At 46.2% G+C, this 18448-nt stretch overlaps 1 long non-coding RNA gene across 1 annotated transcript; it reads right to left on the reverse strand.

Annotated features, from left to right (window-relative positions):
• LOC139028969 (uncharacterized) lies at nucleotides 1–5284 on the reverse strand. Its single transcript, XR_011481201.1, has 3 exons — nucleotides 5151–5284; nucleotides 180–925; nucleotides 1–107 (listed from the first exon to the last, which is right to left on the reverse strand). It is a non-coding gene; the product is annotated as an uncharacterized lncRNA (long non-coding RNA).
• Nucleotides 5285–18448: the final 13164 nt, after the last annotated feature.

Here is an 18448-nt window from a genome sequence, read left to right on the forward strand (position 1 = left end):
ACAGGATGCTGTGTTACTAAACTAACTAACAGGATGTTTGTTTACTAAACTAACTAACAGGATGTTGTGTTACTAAAAGTTTACTAAACTAACAGGATGTTGTGTTACTAAAATAACAGGGAATAATTTTTTGTTACTAATAAGGGGTTTGGCGTTACTAAATAAGGATGTTGTGTTACTTAAACTAACAGGATGTTGTGTTACTAAAATAACTAACATGATGTTGTGTTACTAAAATAACTAACAGTACAACACTCAACATTCATACTGCAGATTCCTCTGTGATACAGGCTGTGTACATATGTAGACAGTACATATGCTGCTATTTCTACTTAACATCAGGACCGGGCCTCCCGAGTGACGCAGCGGTCTAAGGCAGTGCCAGGCAGGGCAGGGCCAGGAAGGGCAGGGCCAGGCAGGGTAGGGCCAGGCAGGGTAGGGCAGGGCCAGGCAGGGTAGGGCAGGGCCAGGCAGGGCCAGGCAGGGCCAGGCAGGGTAGGGCAGGGCCAGGCAGGGTAGGGCAGGGCAGGGGGCACCAACAGAACATGTACAGATTCTTAGCTGCAGCCATCTTTAAGCTCAATGGGAATAGATAGAGGACATATCTGGGACATAGACAGCACTCCCTTCTCATAAACAAAAACAACCATAACATTACAGAGACCTCTGAACAACTGAACTTCTGCATACATGATTGTGTGAAAGACAACATCGATGTCTGCCTGTCCTTCTGTGGAGGTGAGGGAAGAGAGGAGGAGAGGAGAGGAAGATTGGAGAGGAGTGCAGGTCGTTGTGTGTCTCCGGGGAAGACTTAGCTGCCCAGCTGTGTCTGGCGTTGCATGTGTTTGGCAATATCATACACGTCTATGATGTCAGCCCTCTTCTCTGGGTCGGGGTTAATACACATATCTACCACCTTCCTCAGCTGGATGGAGAGGGAGAGAAACAGAGAGAGACAGAGATAGAGACAGAGAGAGAGAAAGAGAGAGAAAGAGAGAGACAGAGAGAGAGAGAGAGAGAGAGAGAGAGACAGAGAGAGAGAGAAAGAGAGAGAGAGAGAGACAGAGAGAGAGAGAAAGAGAGAGAGAGAGACAGAGATATCAGCTATTAGACAGTATCATGAGACAAAGCATAAAGAGAGCTGTCTGTTGTGTTAAAAGAACATTCCAGACAAATGAACAAATCTAATGACAGAAACACATTCTTAAATCTCTCATTGTCACCCTCCTCCCTTTCCAATAGCAGCTAGCAGGCTACAGGTGCTGTAACTAAATACAGCGGGGGTGGGGGGGGGTAATAGTGTGTTAATTACCCCACGGCCTTGTGAATCTACTTTCAGTCAACCTGAGACACACATGCTCGCACATCGCTAAAATCAGGCACAGACACGCATCTCACACACACACGCATCACACCACACGCACACGCACACACACACACACGCACACACACACACACACACCACACACACACACAACGGGCCTTTACAGTTGAAGCCAAGGGAGCGGCTGACTGGAGCGGATAGAGGGGCTGAGAGGTGGAACAGTGACCACCATCATTAAAAAAAAGGAATAAAAATGAAAGAAAGAAAGAAAGCGCATGTGCAAGGTCGCTTATGGTAACCGCCTGCCGACTTCCTGACCGCTGTTATGTGGTGCTGGGCTCGGCAAGTCCTCGACATGCGGCGTTACGGTGTGTGTGTGTGTCTGTCAGGGTGTGTGTGTGTGTCAGGGTGTTGGATACAAATGCAGACAGTTTGAGAATTAGTCCCATAGAATGGAGAGAGGAGGAATGAGTGATGAAGAGATATGTAAAATATGCAAATATTTATGTTCCGAGATGGGGGGGGGGGGGGGGTAGAGGGATGGCGTCCGGTGGAGGGGGGAGAAAGGGGGGAGGTGAACGGAGACAGTAAATGACAGAACAAAGATGAGCAGCTGACAGTTTTCTGCCGATCTTCAGCGAGCTTTGTTTACATCCAGACAGGCCGCTCCAGGCACCCTCATGCCCTCTCTCTCCCTTCCATCTCCTCTCTCTCTTCCTTCCCCATCTCTCTCTCCCCCATCTCCCTCTCTCTTTCCTTCCATCTCCTCCTCTTTCCTTCCCATCTCCCTCTCTCTTTCCCTTCCCATCTCCCTCTCCTCTCTTCTCCTTCCCCCTCTCTCTTTTCCCTCTCCCCTCTCTCTTTCCCTTCCCATCTCCCTCTCTCTTCCTTCCCATCTCCCTCTCTCTTTCCCTTCCATCTCCCTCTCTCTTTCCCTTCCCATCTCCCTCTCTCTTTCCCTTCCCATCTCCCTCTCTCTCTCTCCTTCCTTCGCTCTCTCCTCCCTTCCCATCTCCCTTCTCTCTCCCTTCCCATCTCCCTCCTCTCTCTCCCTTCCCCATCTCCCTCTCTCTCTCTCCCTTCCCATCTCCCTCTCTTCTTCCCCTTCCCATCTCCTCTCTCTTTCCTTCCATTCCTCTTTCTTTTCCCTTCCCATCTCCCTCTCTCTTCCTTCCCATCTCCCTCTCTCTTTCCCTTACCATCTCCTCTCTCTCTCCCTTCCCATCTCCCTCTCTCTCTCCCTTCCCATCTCCCTCTCTCTCTCCCTTCCCATCTCCCTCTCTCTCTCCCTTCCCATCTCTCCCTTTCCTGAATGGGGTGATAGAGGGTGATATGGGGGCTGGGTGGTGAGGAATCATGGGTAGCGCACACACACAACAGGCAATCAGCAGCAGTCTGTAGGTTGGCCATCTATAACCACAGATAGATAGTTCTACATTACATTGTATGCCATGTCTGTGCACAGCCCAGAGATGGGGCCGGAATGGATGGCTGTCATTTTACCGGACCCTAAACAATTGTGCTATTTTGCATGTTTTTTGTTTTTTTTGTACATAATGTTGCTGCTACCATCTCCTATGACCGAAAATAGCTTCCCTGTATCAGAACAGCGATTACTCACCTCGAAATGGACTTAGAGTTTTTATTTAATGAGTCCGACGCGAAGGATATACTGTTTCTCTGAGACCAGGCCCAAATCCCTGTCATTCGAGGGAAGAAAAGACAGGGGGCGGAGATCAGGGTGCCTTGTGAGAATTCGTCGACGAGTGGGTAACCTCCTCTACCATCTGTTGTATTGGCCAACTTGAGAATAAACTGGCAATCACTGGAGAATAACTGGATGAGCTCCGTTCAAGACTATCCTACCAATGGGACATTAAAACTGTAATATCGTATGTTTYACCGAGTCGTGGCTGAAAAACAACACAGATAATATACAGTTGGCTGTGTTTTCTATGCATCGACAGGACAGTACAGCTACGATAAGATGAGGGGTGGTGGTGTGTGTCTATTGGTCAATCACTGCTGGTGCGCGATGTCTAATATTAAGGTAGTCTCTAGGTATTGCTCGCCTGAGGTAGAGTACATCATGATAAACTGTAGACCACACTATCTACCAAGAGAGTTTACATTTATATTTTTTGTAGCTGTCTATTTACCACCACAAACCGATGCTGGCACTAAGACTGCACTCAACGAGCTGTATARGGTCATAAGCAAACAAGAAAATGCTCATCCAGAAGMGGYGCTCCAAGTGGCCGGGGACTTTAATGCAGGAAAACTTAAATCCCTTTTACCTCATTTCTACCAGCATGTTAAATGTGCAACCAGAGGGAAAAAAACTCTAGACCACCTTTACTCCACAAACAGAGACGCACACAAAGTTCTCCTTCGTCCTTCATTTGGCAAATCTGACTATAACTATCCTTCTGATTCCTGCTTATAAGCAAAAACTCTAAACAGGAAGTACCAGTGACTCACTCAATACGGAAGTGGTCAAATGTTGCAAATGCTACAGGAGTGTTTTGCACAGAACGGAATATRTTCCGGGATTCATCCATTGGCATTGAGGAGTACACAACATCAGTCACTGGCTTCATCAATAAGTGCATCGATGACATCGTTCCCACAGTGACCGTGAGTACATATCCCAACCAGAAGCCATGGATTACAACATCCGCACMGAGCTAAAGGCTAGAGCTGCCGCTTTTAAGGAGAGGGACACTAATCTGGACGCTTGTAAGAAATCCCGCTATGCCCTYAGATGAACCATCAACAGGCAAAGCCTCAATATAGGACTAAGATTGCATCATACTACACCGGCTCTGATGCTCATTGAATGTGGCAGGGCTTGCAAACTATTACGGACTAGAAAAGGGAAACCCAGCCACGAGCTGCCCATTGTCACAAGCCTACAAGATGAGCTAAAWGCATTTTATGCTCGCTTCAAGGCAAGCAACACTGAAGCATTCATGAGAGCACCAGTTGTTTCGGACAACGGTGTGATCATGCTCTCCATGGGGCCGATGAGCTTCCTGCCATCCAGGACATACATACTAGACGATGTCAGAGGAAGGCCCAAAAAATGGCCAAAGACTCAGTCATAGACTGTTTTCTCTGCTACCGCACGGCAAGCGGTACCTGAGCGCCAAGTCTAGGACCAAAAGCCTCCTTAACAGCTTCTACCCCCAAGCCATAAGACTGCTGAACAATTAATCAAATGGYCACCCGGACTATTTACATTGACCCCCCCCATTGTTTTTACACTGATTCAACTCACTGTTATTATCTATGCATAGTCACTTCACCTACATGTACACGTCCTTGACTAACCTGTACCACCGCACATCGACTTGCTACTGGTACCCCCTGTTTTGTTCTTTTGTGTTACTATTTATTTTAGTTTTTACTTTAGTTTATTTAGTAAATATTTTCTTAACTCTATTTCTTGAACTGCATTTTTGTTTAAAGGTATGTACGCATTTCACAAACACCTGTTGTATTTGGCGCATGTGACAAATACAATTTGATTTGAAAACGCATGCACAACTACAACTGAAGGATATATGACACTAAATACACCATYCAGATTCAGCCCCAATGTCAGTTCTTGCCTAGAGGCTTTTAATAGAATATGATCACTTACAAGTTGCAGTTTGGGGTAACCCATCGTAATATTCCATACTTTCCCATTGGTTTGGGATGAGGCCTGCATCTTTCTTTGAATGTATATAGAGGGATCTATACTACTGATTCCAGGGTCAACGAGTGAGATTTGGGGGTGAGAGATGGAGAGAAGGTGAAAGAGTGAGAGTTGGAGAAGTACCTCTTCAGAGTAGTGGTCAGATGGAAGTGGAGGGTAGTCACACTGCTCTATCTTCTTACAAAGAGAGTACAGGTTCATCTTATCACCGTAGAACGGGCTCTGGAGAGCTGCCATCTGAGGGAGGGAAGAAGAGAGACATTTAGTTAAGGATCCAGGCTGTATCACATCCGGCCGTGATCGGGAGTCCTATAGGGCAGCGCACAATTGGCCCAGCGTCGTCCGGGTTTGGCCGGGGTAGGCCGTCATTGTAAATATTAATTTGTTCTTAACTGACTTGCCTAGTTAAATCAAGGTTAAATGAAGAAAAAAAATATGAAAAAAATTACACACAACGGTGTACCCAATTCTCTGGAAGACAAAGAAAACACTGCATCTGAATTTGGCTCTCGATGTACACAGTGTACAGAAAATTAGAAACACCTGCACTTTCCATGGCATACTGACCTCGTGAATCCAGGTGAAATGTATGATCCCTTATTGATGTCAATAAGGGATCTACACTTCAATCAGTGTAGATGAAGGGGGAGGAGACAGGTTAAAGAAAGATTTTTAAGCCTTGAGACAATTGAGACATGGATTGTGTATGTGTGCCATTCAGAGGGTGAATGGGCAAGACAAAAGATTTAAGTGCCTTTGAACGGGTTATGTTAGTAGATAACAGGTGCACTGGTTTAAGTGTGTCAAGAACTGAAAAGCTGATGGGTTTTTCACACTCAACAGTTTCCCGTGTGTCTCAAGAATGGTCCACCACCCTTCGGACATCCAGCCAATTTGACACAACTGTGGGAAGCATTGGAGTMAACATGGGCCAACATCCCTGTGGAACGCTTTCAACACCTTGAAGAGTCCATTCCCAGACGAATTGAGGCTGTTCTGAGGGGAAAAGGGGGTGCAACTCAATATTAGGAAGGTGTTCCTAATGTTTTGTCCACTCAGTGTATGTGTAACCATTGGACTGAAGTCTGTGTATGTGTGAGATAGAGAATGGTTGGATTTCAAATCAACTGAACCAAAAAAATGTAATCCCAGAAAGTTATTTTTGCTTGTTTGTTTCCCTCCAGTTGACTGGTTTTCTCCTGCTCCGTTTCTCTATTAAAACTAAGAGGAGAAAGGAGGGAGGAGAGAGAAGGGGGGACATCTCAGTTAGGTGGAACAGAGAGGCCCCTTCTCTGAAAAAGGAAGGCAGGCGAGCGTAGCCACAGAGAAGAGGTAGAGTGGAGGAGAAGGGAAGGAGGGGGAGTGGGTAAAGGAGGATATAGGGAGAGTGGAGAAAGGCGGGAGGAAGGGGAGAGTAGGTAGAGGAGTGAGAGGCAGACATTAGCTGAAGCAGCCATCGAGACTGGTGTCACTTTTCTTCCAGATGTTTCATTATCTCTCCCCTTTTCTCTCTCTCTTTTCCTCACACCATCTTTATCATTTACCAGCGCTTAATCAAGCAACCAAGGGGTTGCCTAGCAACGAGGGGAGGATAGGAAAGGAGACGATGCTTCCATCGAAGCAGTTATTCAACCCCTCTCTCCATCCCTCTATCTAACAGGGGGTGTTGGACATGGTTAAGACAGGCTCTGGCACATCAGCCAATAAGAAGTAAGGATGCTGGTGCTAGAATATCTCCCCTCGAAATCCCCCCCCCACTACACCATCACTTATACACACTATTGTAGCCCACTGTGTGTGTGGCAGGGGGAGAGGTAGGGTTCTGGCATGTATTCCTTGGAGAGAGAGAGGAAGGGAGAGAGGGAGAGAGAGAGAGAGAGAGAGAGAGAGAGAGAAAAGAAAAGAGAGGGGGACATGGAGGGAGAGAGAGAGGGAGGAAGGGAGGGAGAAAGACCGGGAGGGAGTGAGAGAGAGAGAGAGGGGGTAGAAAGAGAGAGGGAGAGAGATGGTAGGGGTAGGCAGACAGCAGCTGTGGCCAGTAAAGGGTTGTACCATTGTATTTTCATGCATCTTCTGCTTTTGACAGAAGAAAAATGTCAACTGTCCTGTTTGTATTTGGGAGTTTTTGCACTATTCATCTGGTTCATTAGGATCTGTTACTACTGGCCCCTGACAGCTGCCGGCCCTGCACACACACAGGGCCCCCCCACTCTCTCAGACTCACTGCAGGCTGGGCGTCATGGCGATGGGTGAGATGACTGACTCACTCTATGACCTCTAGGACCTGTGTGTGGGCTCATTGGTATTCCAGGGTTTATTACCGCACACGCACGCCTGCTGTCTGTCTGAGGGACTGCTGGTGGCATGCACACACACCTCACTTTTTTCTCTTGCTGGTTGTCTGCCACCTCCTCGCCCATCTAGCACGGTCGCTGTGCAGTGTCTGTGTTCTTCTCTACAGTTCAGTCTGAGTTAGCATGAGGCCCTGGCCATGTTCAGGAGGATGTATGTTAGGTCTACAGTCGTGGGCAAAAGTTTAGAGAATGACACAAATATTAATTTTCACAAAGTCTGCTGTCTCAGTTTGTATGATGGCAATTTGCATATACTCCAGAATGTTATGAAGAGTGATCCGATGAATTGCAATTAATTGCAAAGTCCCTCTTTGCCATGCAAATGAACTGAATCCCCCAAAAACATTTCCACTGCATTTCAGCCCTGCCACAAAAGGACCAGCTGACATCATGTCAGTGATTCTCTCGTTAACACAGGTGTGAGTGTTGACGAGGACAAGGCTGGAGATCACTCTGTCATGCTGATTGAGTTCGAATAACAGACTGGAAGCTTCAAAAGGAGGGTGGTGCTTGGAATCATTGTTCTTCCTCTGTCAACCATGGTTACCTGCAAGGAAACAAGTGCCATCATCATTTCTTTGCACAAAAAGGGCTTCACATGCAAAGAAATTGCTGCCAGTAAGATTGCATCTAAATCAACCATTTATCGGATCATCAAGAACTTCAAGGAGAGCGGTTCAATTGTTGTGAAGAAGGCTTCAGGGCGCCCAAGAAAGTCCAGCAAGCGCCAGGACCGTCTCCTAAAGTTGATTCAGCTGCGAGATCGGGGCACCACCAGTACAGAGCTTGCTCGGGAATGGTAGCAGGCAGGTGTGAGTGCATCTGCACGCACAGTGAGGCGAAGACTTTTGGAGGATGGCCTGGTGTCAAGAAGGGCAGCAAAGAAGTCACTTCTCTCCAGGAAAAACATTAGGGACAGACTGATATTCTGCAAAAGGTACAGGGATTGGACTGCTGAGGACTGGGGTAAAGTAATTTTCTCTAATAAATCCCCTTTCCGATTGTTTGGGGCATCCGGAGAAGACAAGGTGAGCGCTACCATCAGTCCTGTGTCATGCCAACAGTAAAGCATCCTGAGACCATTCATGTGTGGGGTTGCTTCTCAGCCAAGGGAGTGGGCTCACTCAAAATTTTGCGTAAGAACACAGCCATGAATAAAGAATGGTACCAACACATCCTCCGAGAGCAACTTCTCCCAACCGTCCAGGAACAGTTTGGTGACGAACAATGCCTTTTCCAGCATGATGGAGCACCTTGCCATAAGGCAAAGTGATAACTAAGTGGCCCGGGGAACAAAACATCGATATTTTGGGTCCATGGCCAGGAAACTCCCCAGACCTTAATCCCATTGAGAACTTGTGGTCAATCCTCAAGAGGCGGGTGGACAAACAAAAACCCACAAATTCTGACAAACTCCAAGCATTGATTATGCAAGAATGGGCTGCCATCAGTCAGGATGTGGCCCAGAAGTTAATTGACAGCATGCCAGGGCGGATTGCAGTGGTCTTGAAAAAGAAGGGTCAACACTGCAAATATTGACTCTTTGCATCAACTTCATGCAATTGTCAATAAAAGCCTTTGACACTTGTGAAATGCTTGTAATTATACTTCAGTATTCCATAGTAACATCTGACAAAAATATCTAAAGACACTGAAGCAGCAAACTTTGTGGAAATTAATATTTGTGTCATTCTCAATACTTTTGGCCACGACTGTAGGATCTTCTCACTCTTAATGAATATCGATCTCTCGCTCAACCCCCCCCAAGGGGCTTTATTGACATGGGAAACATTTGTTTACATGGCCAAAGCAAGTAAACAAAAGTGAAATAAACAAAAAAAGCGTGAACAATAAATATTACACTCACACAAGTTCCATCAAGGACAATGGGATTTATAGCTGATTGAAGTATTTTTAGCCAGATCCTAATTGTAACGTCAAATGTTATGTTCCTTTTGATGGCATAGAAGGCCCTTCTTGCCTTGTCTCTAAGATCGTTGACAGCGTTGTGGAAGTTACCTGTGTCGCTGACGTTTAGGCAGAGGTAGGTCTAGGTTTTTTTGTGTGCTCTAGGGCAACGGTGTCTAGATGGAATTTGTATTTGTGGTCCTGGCAACTGGACCTTTTTTGGAACACCATTATTTTTTACTGTCAGGGCCCAGGTGTGAGAGTCTCTGCAGAAGATCTAGGTGCTGCTATAGGTCCTCCTTGGTTGGGGACAGAAACACCAGATCACCTGCAGATTAATTAGTTGATATGTATATTGAAGAGGGTGGGGCTTAAGCTGCATCCCTGTCTCACACCATGGCCCTGTGGAAAGAAATGTTTTTGCCAATTTTAACCGCACACTTGTTGTTTGTGTACATGGATTTTATAGTGACGTATGTTTTTCCCCCCAACACCACTTTCCATTCATTTGTATAGCAGACCCTCATGCCAAATTGAGTCGAAGGCTTTTTGGAAATCAACAAAGCATGAGAAGACTTTGCCTTTGCTTTGGTTTGTTTGTTTGTTTGTCAATTAGGGTGTGCAGGGTGAACATGTGGTCTGTCTTATGGTAATTTGGTATAAAGCCAATGTGATATTTGCTCAGTACATTGTTTTCACTGAGGAGATGTACAAGTCTGCTGTTCCATGATGGCGCCAGAGAGCAAGGCTGAAGATTTATGTATTCCTAACCAAATGTGTTTTTTTGTTTGTTTCTTCGCGTTGTTTGTAACTTATTTTGTACACAATGTTGCTGCTACCGTCTCTTATGACCGAAAATAACTTCTGGACATCAGGACTGCGATTACTCACCACGGACTGACAGAATCCCTTTTTCCCTTTAATGAGACCGACGAGCCTGACGTTAACGATGTACTGCTGTCCCGGGAACAGGCCCTGATCCCCGTGATTTGCGTGAAGAGATGGCAGAGAAAAAGGGGACAGAAGGAGGACTGCCTTCTGAGAATTCGTAGGCGATCGAATAAACCCCCACTTCCTTCCATTCTGTTAGCAAACGTGCAATCTTTGGAAAATAAAATCGATGACCAATGCGGAAGATTAAACTACCAACGGGACATTCAAAACTGTAAGATCTTATGCTTCACGAAGTTGTGGCTGAATGACAATGTTATCAACATACAGCTGTCTGGTTATACGCTGTATCGGCAGGACAGAACAGCGGCGTCTGGTAAGACAAGGGGCAGCGGACTATGTATTTTTGCAAATAACAGCTGGTGCACGATATCTAAGGAAGTCTCGAGTTTTGGCTCACCTGAGATAGAGTATCTCATGATAAGCTGTAGACCACACTATCTACCTAGAGAGTTTTCATCTGTATTTTTCGTAGCTGTCGACATACCACCACAGACTGACGCTGGTACTAAGACCAAACTGAATGAGCTGTATTCCGCCATAAGCAAACAGGAAAACGCACACCCAGAGGTGGCACTCCTAGTGGCCGGGGACTTTAATGCAGGGTAACTTAAATCCATTTTACCAAATTTCTACCAGCATGTTAAATGTGCAACCAGAGGGAAAAAAACTTGACCACCTTTACGCCACACACAGAGACGCATACAAAGCTCTCCCTCGCCCTCCATTTGGCAAATCTGACCATAATTCTATCCTCCTGATTTCTGCTTACAAGCAAAAATTCAAACAGGAAGTACCAGTGACTCGATCAATAAAAAAGTTGTAAGATGAAGCAGATGCTAAGCTACAGGACTGTTATGCTAGCACAGACTGGAATATGTTCCAGGATTCCTCCGATGGCATTGGCTTCAACAATAAGTGCATCAATAACGTCGTCCCGACAGTGACCGTACGTACATACCCCAACCAGAAGCCATGGATTACAAGCAACATCCACACTGAGCTAAAGGCTAGAGCTGCTGCTTTCAAGGAGCGGGACTCTAACCCGGAAGCTTAGAAGAAATCCCGCTATGCCCTCCGACGAACCATTAAACAGGCAAAGCGTCATTACAGGACTAAAATCGAATCGTACCACACCTGCTCTGATGCTCGTCGGATGTGGCAGGGCTTGCAAACCATTACAGACTACAAAGGGACGCACACCCGAGAGCTGCCCAGTGACACAAGCCTACCAGACGAGCTAAACTACTTCTATGCTCGCTTCGAGGAAAATAACACTGAAACATGCATGAGAGCACCAGCTATTCCGGAAGACTGTGTGATCACGCTCTCCGCAACTGACGTGATAAGACCTTTAAACAGGTCAACATTCACAAGGCCGCAGGGCCAGAAGGATTACCAGGATGTGTACTGCGAGCATGCGCTGACCAACTGGCAAGTGTCTTCACTTACATTTTCTATAATGCCAACATGTTTCAAGYAGAACACCATAGTCCCTGTGTCCGCGAACACTAAGGTAACCTGCCTAAATGACTACCAACCCATAGCACTCACGTCGGTAGCCATGAAGTGCTTTGAACGGCTGGTCATGACTGTAATCAACACCATTATCCCAGCAACCCTAGACCCACTCCAATTTGCATACCGCCCTAACAGATCAACAGATGATGCAATCTCTATTGCACTCAACACTGCCCTTTCYCACCTGGACAAAAGGAACACCTATGTGAGAATGCTGTTCATTGACTACAGTTCAGCGTTCAACACCATAGTGCCCTCAAAGCTCATCAATAAGCTAAGGACACTGGGACTAAACACATCCCTCTGCAACTGGATCCTGGACTTCCTGACGGGCCGCCCCAGGTGGTAAGGGTAGGTAACAACACGTCCGCCACGCTGATCCTCAACACGGGGGCCCCTCAGGGGTGCTTGCTCAGTCCCCTCCTGTACTCACTGTTCACTCATAACTGCACGGCCAGGCACGACTCCAACACCATCATTAAGTTTGCCGATGACACAGCTGTGGTAGGCCTGATCACCGATAACGACGAGACAGCCTATAGGGAGGTCAGAGACCTGGTCGTGTGGTGCCAGGACAACAACCTCTCCCTCAACGTGATCAAGACAAAGGAGATGATTGTGGACTACAGGAAAAAGAGGACAGAGCACGCCCCTATTCTCATCGACGTGGCTGTAGTGGAGCAAGTTGAGAGCTTCAAGTTCCTTGGTGTCCACATCACAAACAAACTAACGTGGTCCAAGCACACCAAGACAGTCGTGAAGAGGGCACGACAAAACCTTTTCCCCCTCAGGAKACTGAAAWGATTTGGCATGGGTCCTCAGATCCTCAAAAGGTTCTACAGCTGCACTCTACAGGAGMYSKCYCCCCCCCCCCCCCCTCCCTTTACACCGCTGCTACTCTCTGTTGTTATCATCTATGCATAGTCACTTAATAATTCTACCTACATGTACATACTACCTCAACTAACCGGTGCCCCCGCACATTGACTCTGTACCGGTATCCCCCTGTATATAGACTTGCTATTGTTATTTTACTGCTGCTCTTTAATTACTTGTTACTTTATTTCTTATTCTTATTCATATTTTTTATTAAACTGCATTGTTGTTTAGGGGCTCATAATTAAGCATTTCACTGTAAGTATCACTGTTGTATTTGGCGCATGTCACTAATAACATTTAATTTGATTTAATAATAATGCAGAGGATTTTCCCAAGGTTGCTGTTGACGCATATCTCACGTTAGTTATTGGGGTCAAATTTGTCTCCACTTTTGTGAATTGGGGTTATCAATCCTTGGTTCCAAATATTGGGGAAGATGCCTGAGCTGAGGATGATGTTAAAGAGTTTAAGTATAGCCAATTGTAATTTGAGGTGTGTATATTTTATAATGTCATGTAGGATACCATCAACACAACAGGCCTTTTTGGGTTGGAGGGTTTGTATTTAGTCCTGTAGTTCATTTAATGTAATTGGAGAATCCAGTGGGTTCTGGTAGTCTTTAATAGCTGATTCTAAAAATGTTTTTGCTGTTTGTTCTTTGTTATAGAGCCAAGAAGATTGGAGAAGTGGTTTATCCACACATCTCCGTTTTGGATAGATAACTCTTCGTGTTGTTGTTTGTTTAGAGAGTTTCAATTTCCCCAGAAGTGGTTAGATTCTATCTATTCTTCAATAACATTGAGCTGATTCCTGTCTTGCTGTTTCCGTAGTGTATTTCTGTATTGTTTTAGTGATTCACCAGTGAAGGCTCAGGTTCTGTGTCTCTATGTTTTTGTTTGGATAGGTTTCTCAATTTCTTAAGTTTTTGCATTCTTCATCAAACTATTTGTCATTGTTGTTAATTTTCTTAGGTTGTTTTTAGATTTGGTAGGGAAGCTGAAAGGTCAAATATACTGTTAAGATTTTCTACTGCCAAGTTTTGTCCAAGTTTACACCAATATTTTGTCCAGGAAGTTGTCTAAAACGGATTGAATTTGTTGTTTCCTAATTGTTTTTTGGTAGGTTTACACACTGCTTTCCTTCCATCTATAACACGTCTTTTAATATTGTGCAGTTCCTTTGACTTTGATGCCTAATGAGTATTGCTCTCTCTCTACCTCTCGTTTGCTTTCCCAACTGTTGAATAGAACAGCCTATCAGATGGAATCAGCCTCCCCTGTTGTATAGAACAGCCTATCAGATGGAATCAGCCCTCCCCTGTTGAATAGAACAGCCTATCAGATGGAATCAACCCTCCCCTGTTGTATAGAACAACCTATCAGATGGAATCAGCCCTCCCCTGTTGAATAGAACAGCCTATCAGATAGAATCAGCCCTCCCCTGTTGAATAGAACAGCCTATCAGATGGAATCAGCCCTCCCCTGTTGAATAGAACAGCCTATCAGATGGAATCAACCCTCCCCTGTGAATAGAACAGCCTATCAGATGGAATCAGCCCTCCCCGTTGAATAGAAAGCCTATTCAGATGGGAATCAGCCTCCCCCGTTGAATAGAACAGCCTATTCAGATGGAATCAGCCCTTCCCTGTTGTATAGAACAACCTATCAGATGGAATCAGCCCTCCCCTGTTGATAGTTAGAACAGCTATCAGATGGAATCAGCCCTCCCCTGTTGAATAGAACAGCCTATCAGATGGAATCAGCCCTCCCCTGTTGATAGAACAGCCTATCAGATGGAATCAGCCCTCCCCTGTTGAATAGAACAGCCTATCAGATGGAATCAGCCCTCCCTGTTGAATAGAACAGCCTATCAGATGGAAACAGCCTCCCCTGTTTATAGAACAGCCTATCAGATGGAATCAGCCTCCCCTGTTGTACAGAACAGCCTATCAGATGGAATCAGCCCTCCCCTGTTGAATAAGAACAGCCTATCAGATGGAATCAGCCTCCCTGTTGTATAGAACAGCCTATCAGATGGAATCAGCCCTCCCCTGTTGAATTAGAACAGCCTATCAGATGGAATCAGCCCTCCCCTGTTGAATAGAACAGCCTATCAGATGGAATCAGCCTCCCCGTTGAATAGAACAGCCTATCAGATGAATCGCCCTCCCCGTTGAATAGAACAGCCTATCAGATGGAATGGCTCCCCTGTTGTATAGAACAACCTATCAGATGGAATCGCCCTCCCCTGTTGAATAGAACAGCCTATCAGATGGAATCAGCCCTCCCTGTTGAATAGGAAACAGCCTATCAGATGGAATCAGCCTCCCCTGTTGAATAGAACAGCCTATCAGATGGAATCAGCCCTCCCCTGTTGAATAGAACAGCCTATCAGATGGAATCAGCCTCCCCTGTTGTATAGAACAGCCTATCAGATGGAATCAGCCTCCCCTGTTGTACAGAACAGCCTATCAGATGGAATCAGCCCTCCCCTGTTGAATAGAAACAGCCTATCAGATGGAATCAGCCTCCCCTGTTGTATAGAACAGCCTATCAGATGGAATCAGCCTCCCCTGTTGAATAGAACAGCCCTATCAGATGGAATCAGCCCCCCTGTTGAATAGAACAGCCTATCAGATGGAATCAGCCCTCCCCTGTTGTATTAAAACAGCCCTATCAGATGGAATCAGCCTCCCCTGTGTGAATAGAACAGCCTATCAGATGGAATCAGCCTCCCTGTTGTATAGAACAGCCTATCAGATGGAATCAGCCCTCCCCTGTTGATAGAACAGCCTATCAGATGGAATCAGCCCTCCCCTGTTTGAATAAGAACAGCCTATCAGATGGAATCAGCCCTCCCTGGCAATAAACAGCCTATCAATGGAATCGCCTCCCCTGTTGAATAGACAGCCATCAGATGGAATCAACCCTCCCCTGTTGTATAGAACAGCCTATCAGATGAATCAGCCTCCCCTGTTGAATAGAACAGCCTATCAGATGGAATCAGCCCTCCCCTGTTGAATAGAACAGCTATCAGATGGAATCCGCCTCCCCCTGTTGAATAAGAACAGCCTATCAGATGGAATTCAGCCCTCCCCTGTTGATAGAACAGCCTATCAGATGGAATCAGCCCTCCCTGTTGAATAGAACAGCCTATCAGATGGAATCAGCCTCCCCTGTTGAATAGAACAGCCTATCAGATGGAAACAGCCTCCCCTGTTGTATAGAACAGCCTATCAATGGAATCAGCCTTCCCTGTTGTAAGAACAGCCTATCAGATTGGAATCAGCCCTCCCCTGTTGAATAGAACAGCCTATGCAGATGGAATCAGCCTCCCCTGTTGAATAGAACAGCCTATCAGATGGGAATCAGCCTCTCCCCTGTTGAATAGAACAGCCTATCAGATGGAATCAGCCTCCCCTGTTGAATAGAACAGCCTATCGATGGAATCAGCCCTCCCCTGTTGAATAGAACAGCCTATCAGATGCGAATCAGCCCTCCCCGTTGAATAGAACAGCCTATCAGATGGAAAGGCCTCCCCTGTTGTATAGAACAAGCCTATCAGATGGAATCAGCCTCCCCTGTTAATAGAACAGCCTATCAGATGGAATCAGCCCTCCCCTGTTGAATAGAACAGCCTATCAGATGGAATCAGCCCTCCCCCTGTTGAATAGAAAACAGCCTATCAGATGGAATTCAGCCCTCCCCTGTTGAATAGAACAGCCTATCAGGATGAATCAGCCTCCCCTGTTGTATAGAACAGCCTATCAGATGGAATCAGCCTCCCCTGTTGTACTAGAACAGCCTATCAGATGGAATCAGCCCTCCCTGTTTGAATAGAACAGCCTATCAGATGGAATCACCCTCCCCTGTGATAGAACAGCCTATCAGATGGAATCAACCTCCCTGTTGAATAGAAGCAGCCTATCAGATGGAATCAACCCTCCCCTGCTTTGAATAGAACAGCCTATCAGATGGAATCAGCCCTCCCCCGTTGAATAGAAACAGCCTATCAGATGGAATCAGCCCCTCCCTCCCGTTGAAATAGAACAGCCTATCAGATGGAATCAGCCCTCCCCTGTTGAATAGAACAGCCTTATCAGATGGAATCAGCCTCCCCCTGTTGAATAGAAACAGCCTATCAATGGAATCAGCCTCCCCTGTTGAATAGAACAGCCCTATCAGATGGAATCAGCCCCTCCCACTGTTTGAATAGAACAGCCTATCAGATGGAATCAGCCCTCCCCTGTTGAATAGAACAGCCTATCAGATGGAATCAGCCCTCCCCTTTGAAATAGAACAGCCTTATCAGATGGAATCAGCCTCCCCTGTTGCTATAGAACAGCCTAATCAGATGAATCAGCCTCCCCTGTTGATACAGAAAACGGCCTATCAGATTGGAATCAGCCCTCCCCTGTTTCGATAGAACAGACCTATCAGATGGAATCAGCCTCCCCTGTTGATAGAACAGCCTTACAGATGGAATCAGCCTCCCCTGTTGCAATAGAACAGCCTATCAGATGGAATCAGCCCTCCCCTGTGAATAGAACAGCCTATCAGATGGAATCAGCCCTCCCCCCGTTGTAATAGAACAGCCTATCAGATGGAATCAGCCCTCCCCCGTTGAATAGAACAGCCTATCAGATGGAATATGCTCCCCTGTTGATTAGAACACCTATCAGATGGAATCAGCCCTCCCCTGTTGAATAGAAAACAGCCTATCAGATGAAATCAGCCCCTCCCCTGTTGAATAGAGAACAGCCTATCAGATGGAATCAGCCCTCCCCTGTTGAATAGAACAGCCTATCAGATGGAATCAGCCCTCCCCTGTTGAATAGAACAGCCTATCAGATGGAATCAGCCTCCCCTGTTGTATAGAACAGCCTATCAGATGGAATCAGCCTCCCCTGTTGATAAGAACAGCCTATTCAGATGGAATCAGCCCTCCCCTGTTGAATAGAACAGCCTATCAGATGGAATCAGCGCTCCCCTGTTGTATAGAACCAGCCTATCAGATGGAATCACCCTCCCCTGTTGAATAGAACAGCCTATCAGATGGAATCAGCCCTCCCCTGTTGAATAGAACAGCCTATCAGATGGAATCAGCCCTCCCCTGTTGTATAGAAACAGCCTATCAGATGGGAATCAGCCCTCCCCTGTTGAATAGAACAGCCTATCAGAATGGAATCAGCCTCCCCTGTTGTATTAGAACAGCCTATCAGATGGAATCAGCCCTCCCCTGTTAATAGAAACAGCCCTATCAGATGGAATCAGCCCTCCCCTGTTGAATAGAAACAGCCTATCAGATGGAATCAGCCCTCCCCGTTTGAATAGAACAGCCTATCAGATGAATCAGCCCTTCCCCTCGTTGAATAGAACAGCCTATCAGATGGAATCAAAGCCCCTCCCCTGTTGATATAGAACAGCCTATCAGATGGAATCAGCCTCCCCTTTGAATTAGAACAGCCTATCAGATGGATCAGCCTCCCCTGTTGAATAGAACAGACCTATTCAGATGGAATTCCAGCCTTCCCCTGTTGATAGAACAGCCTATTCAGATGGAATCAAGCCCCTCCCCTGTTTGAATAGAACAGCCCTATCAGATGGAATAGATCCCTCCCCTGTTGAATAGAACAGCCTATCAGATGGAATCAGCCCTCCCCTGTTGAATAGAACAGCCTATCAGATGGAATCAGCCTCCCCTCGTTGAATTAGAACAGCCTATCAGATGGAATCAGCCCTCCCCTGTGAATAGAACAGCCTATCAGGATGGAATCAGCCCTCCCCTGTTGAATATCTTTCTCTCTTT

The sequence above is a fragment of the Salvelinus sp. IW2-2015 genome, linkage group LG16 (genome assembly GCF_002910315.2).
Source record: "Salvelinus sp. IW2-2015 linkage group LG16, ASM291031v2, whole genome shotgun sequence".
NCBI classification, from domain to species: Eukaryota; Metazoa; Chordata; class Actinopteri; order Salmoniformes; family Salmonidae; genus Salvelinus; species Salvelinus sp. IW2-2015.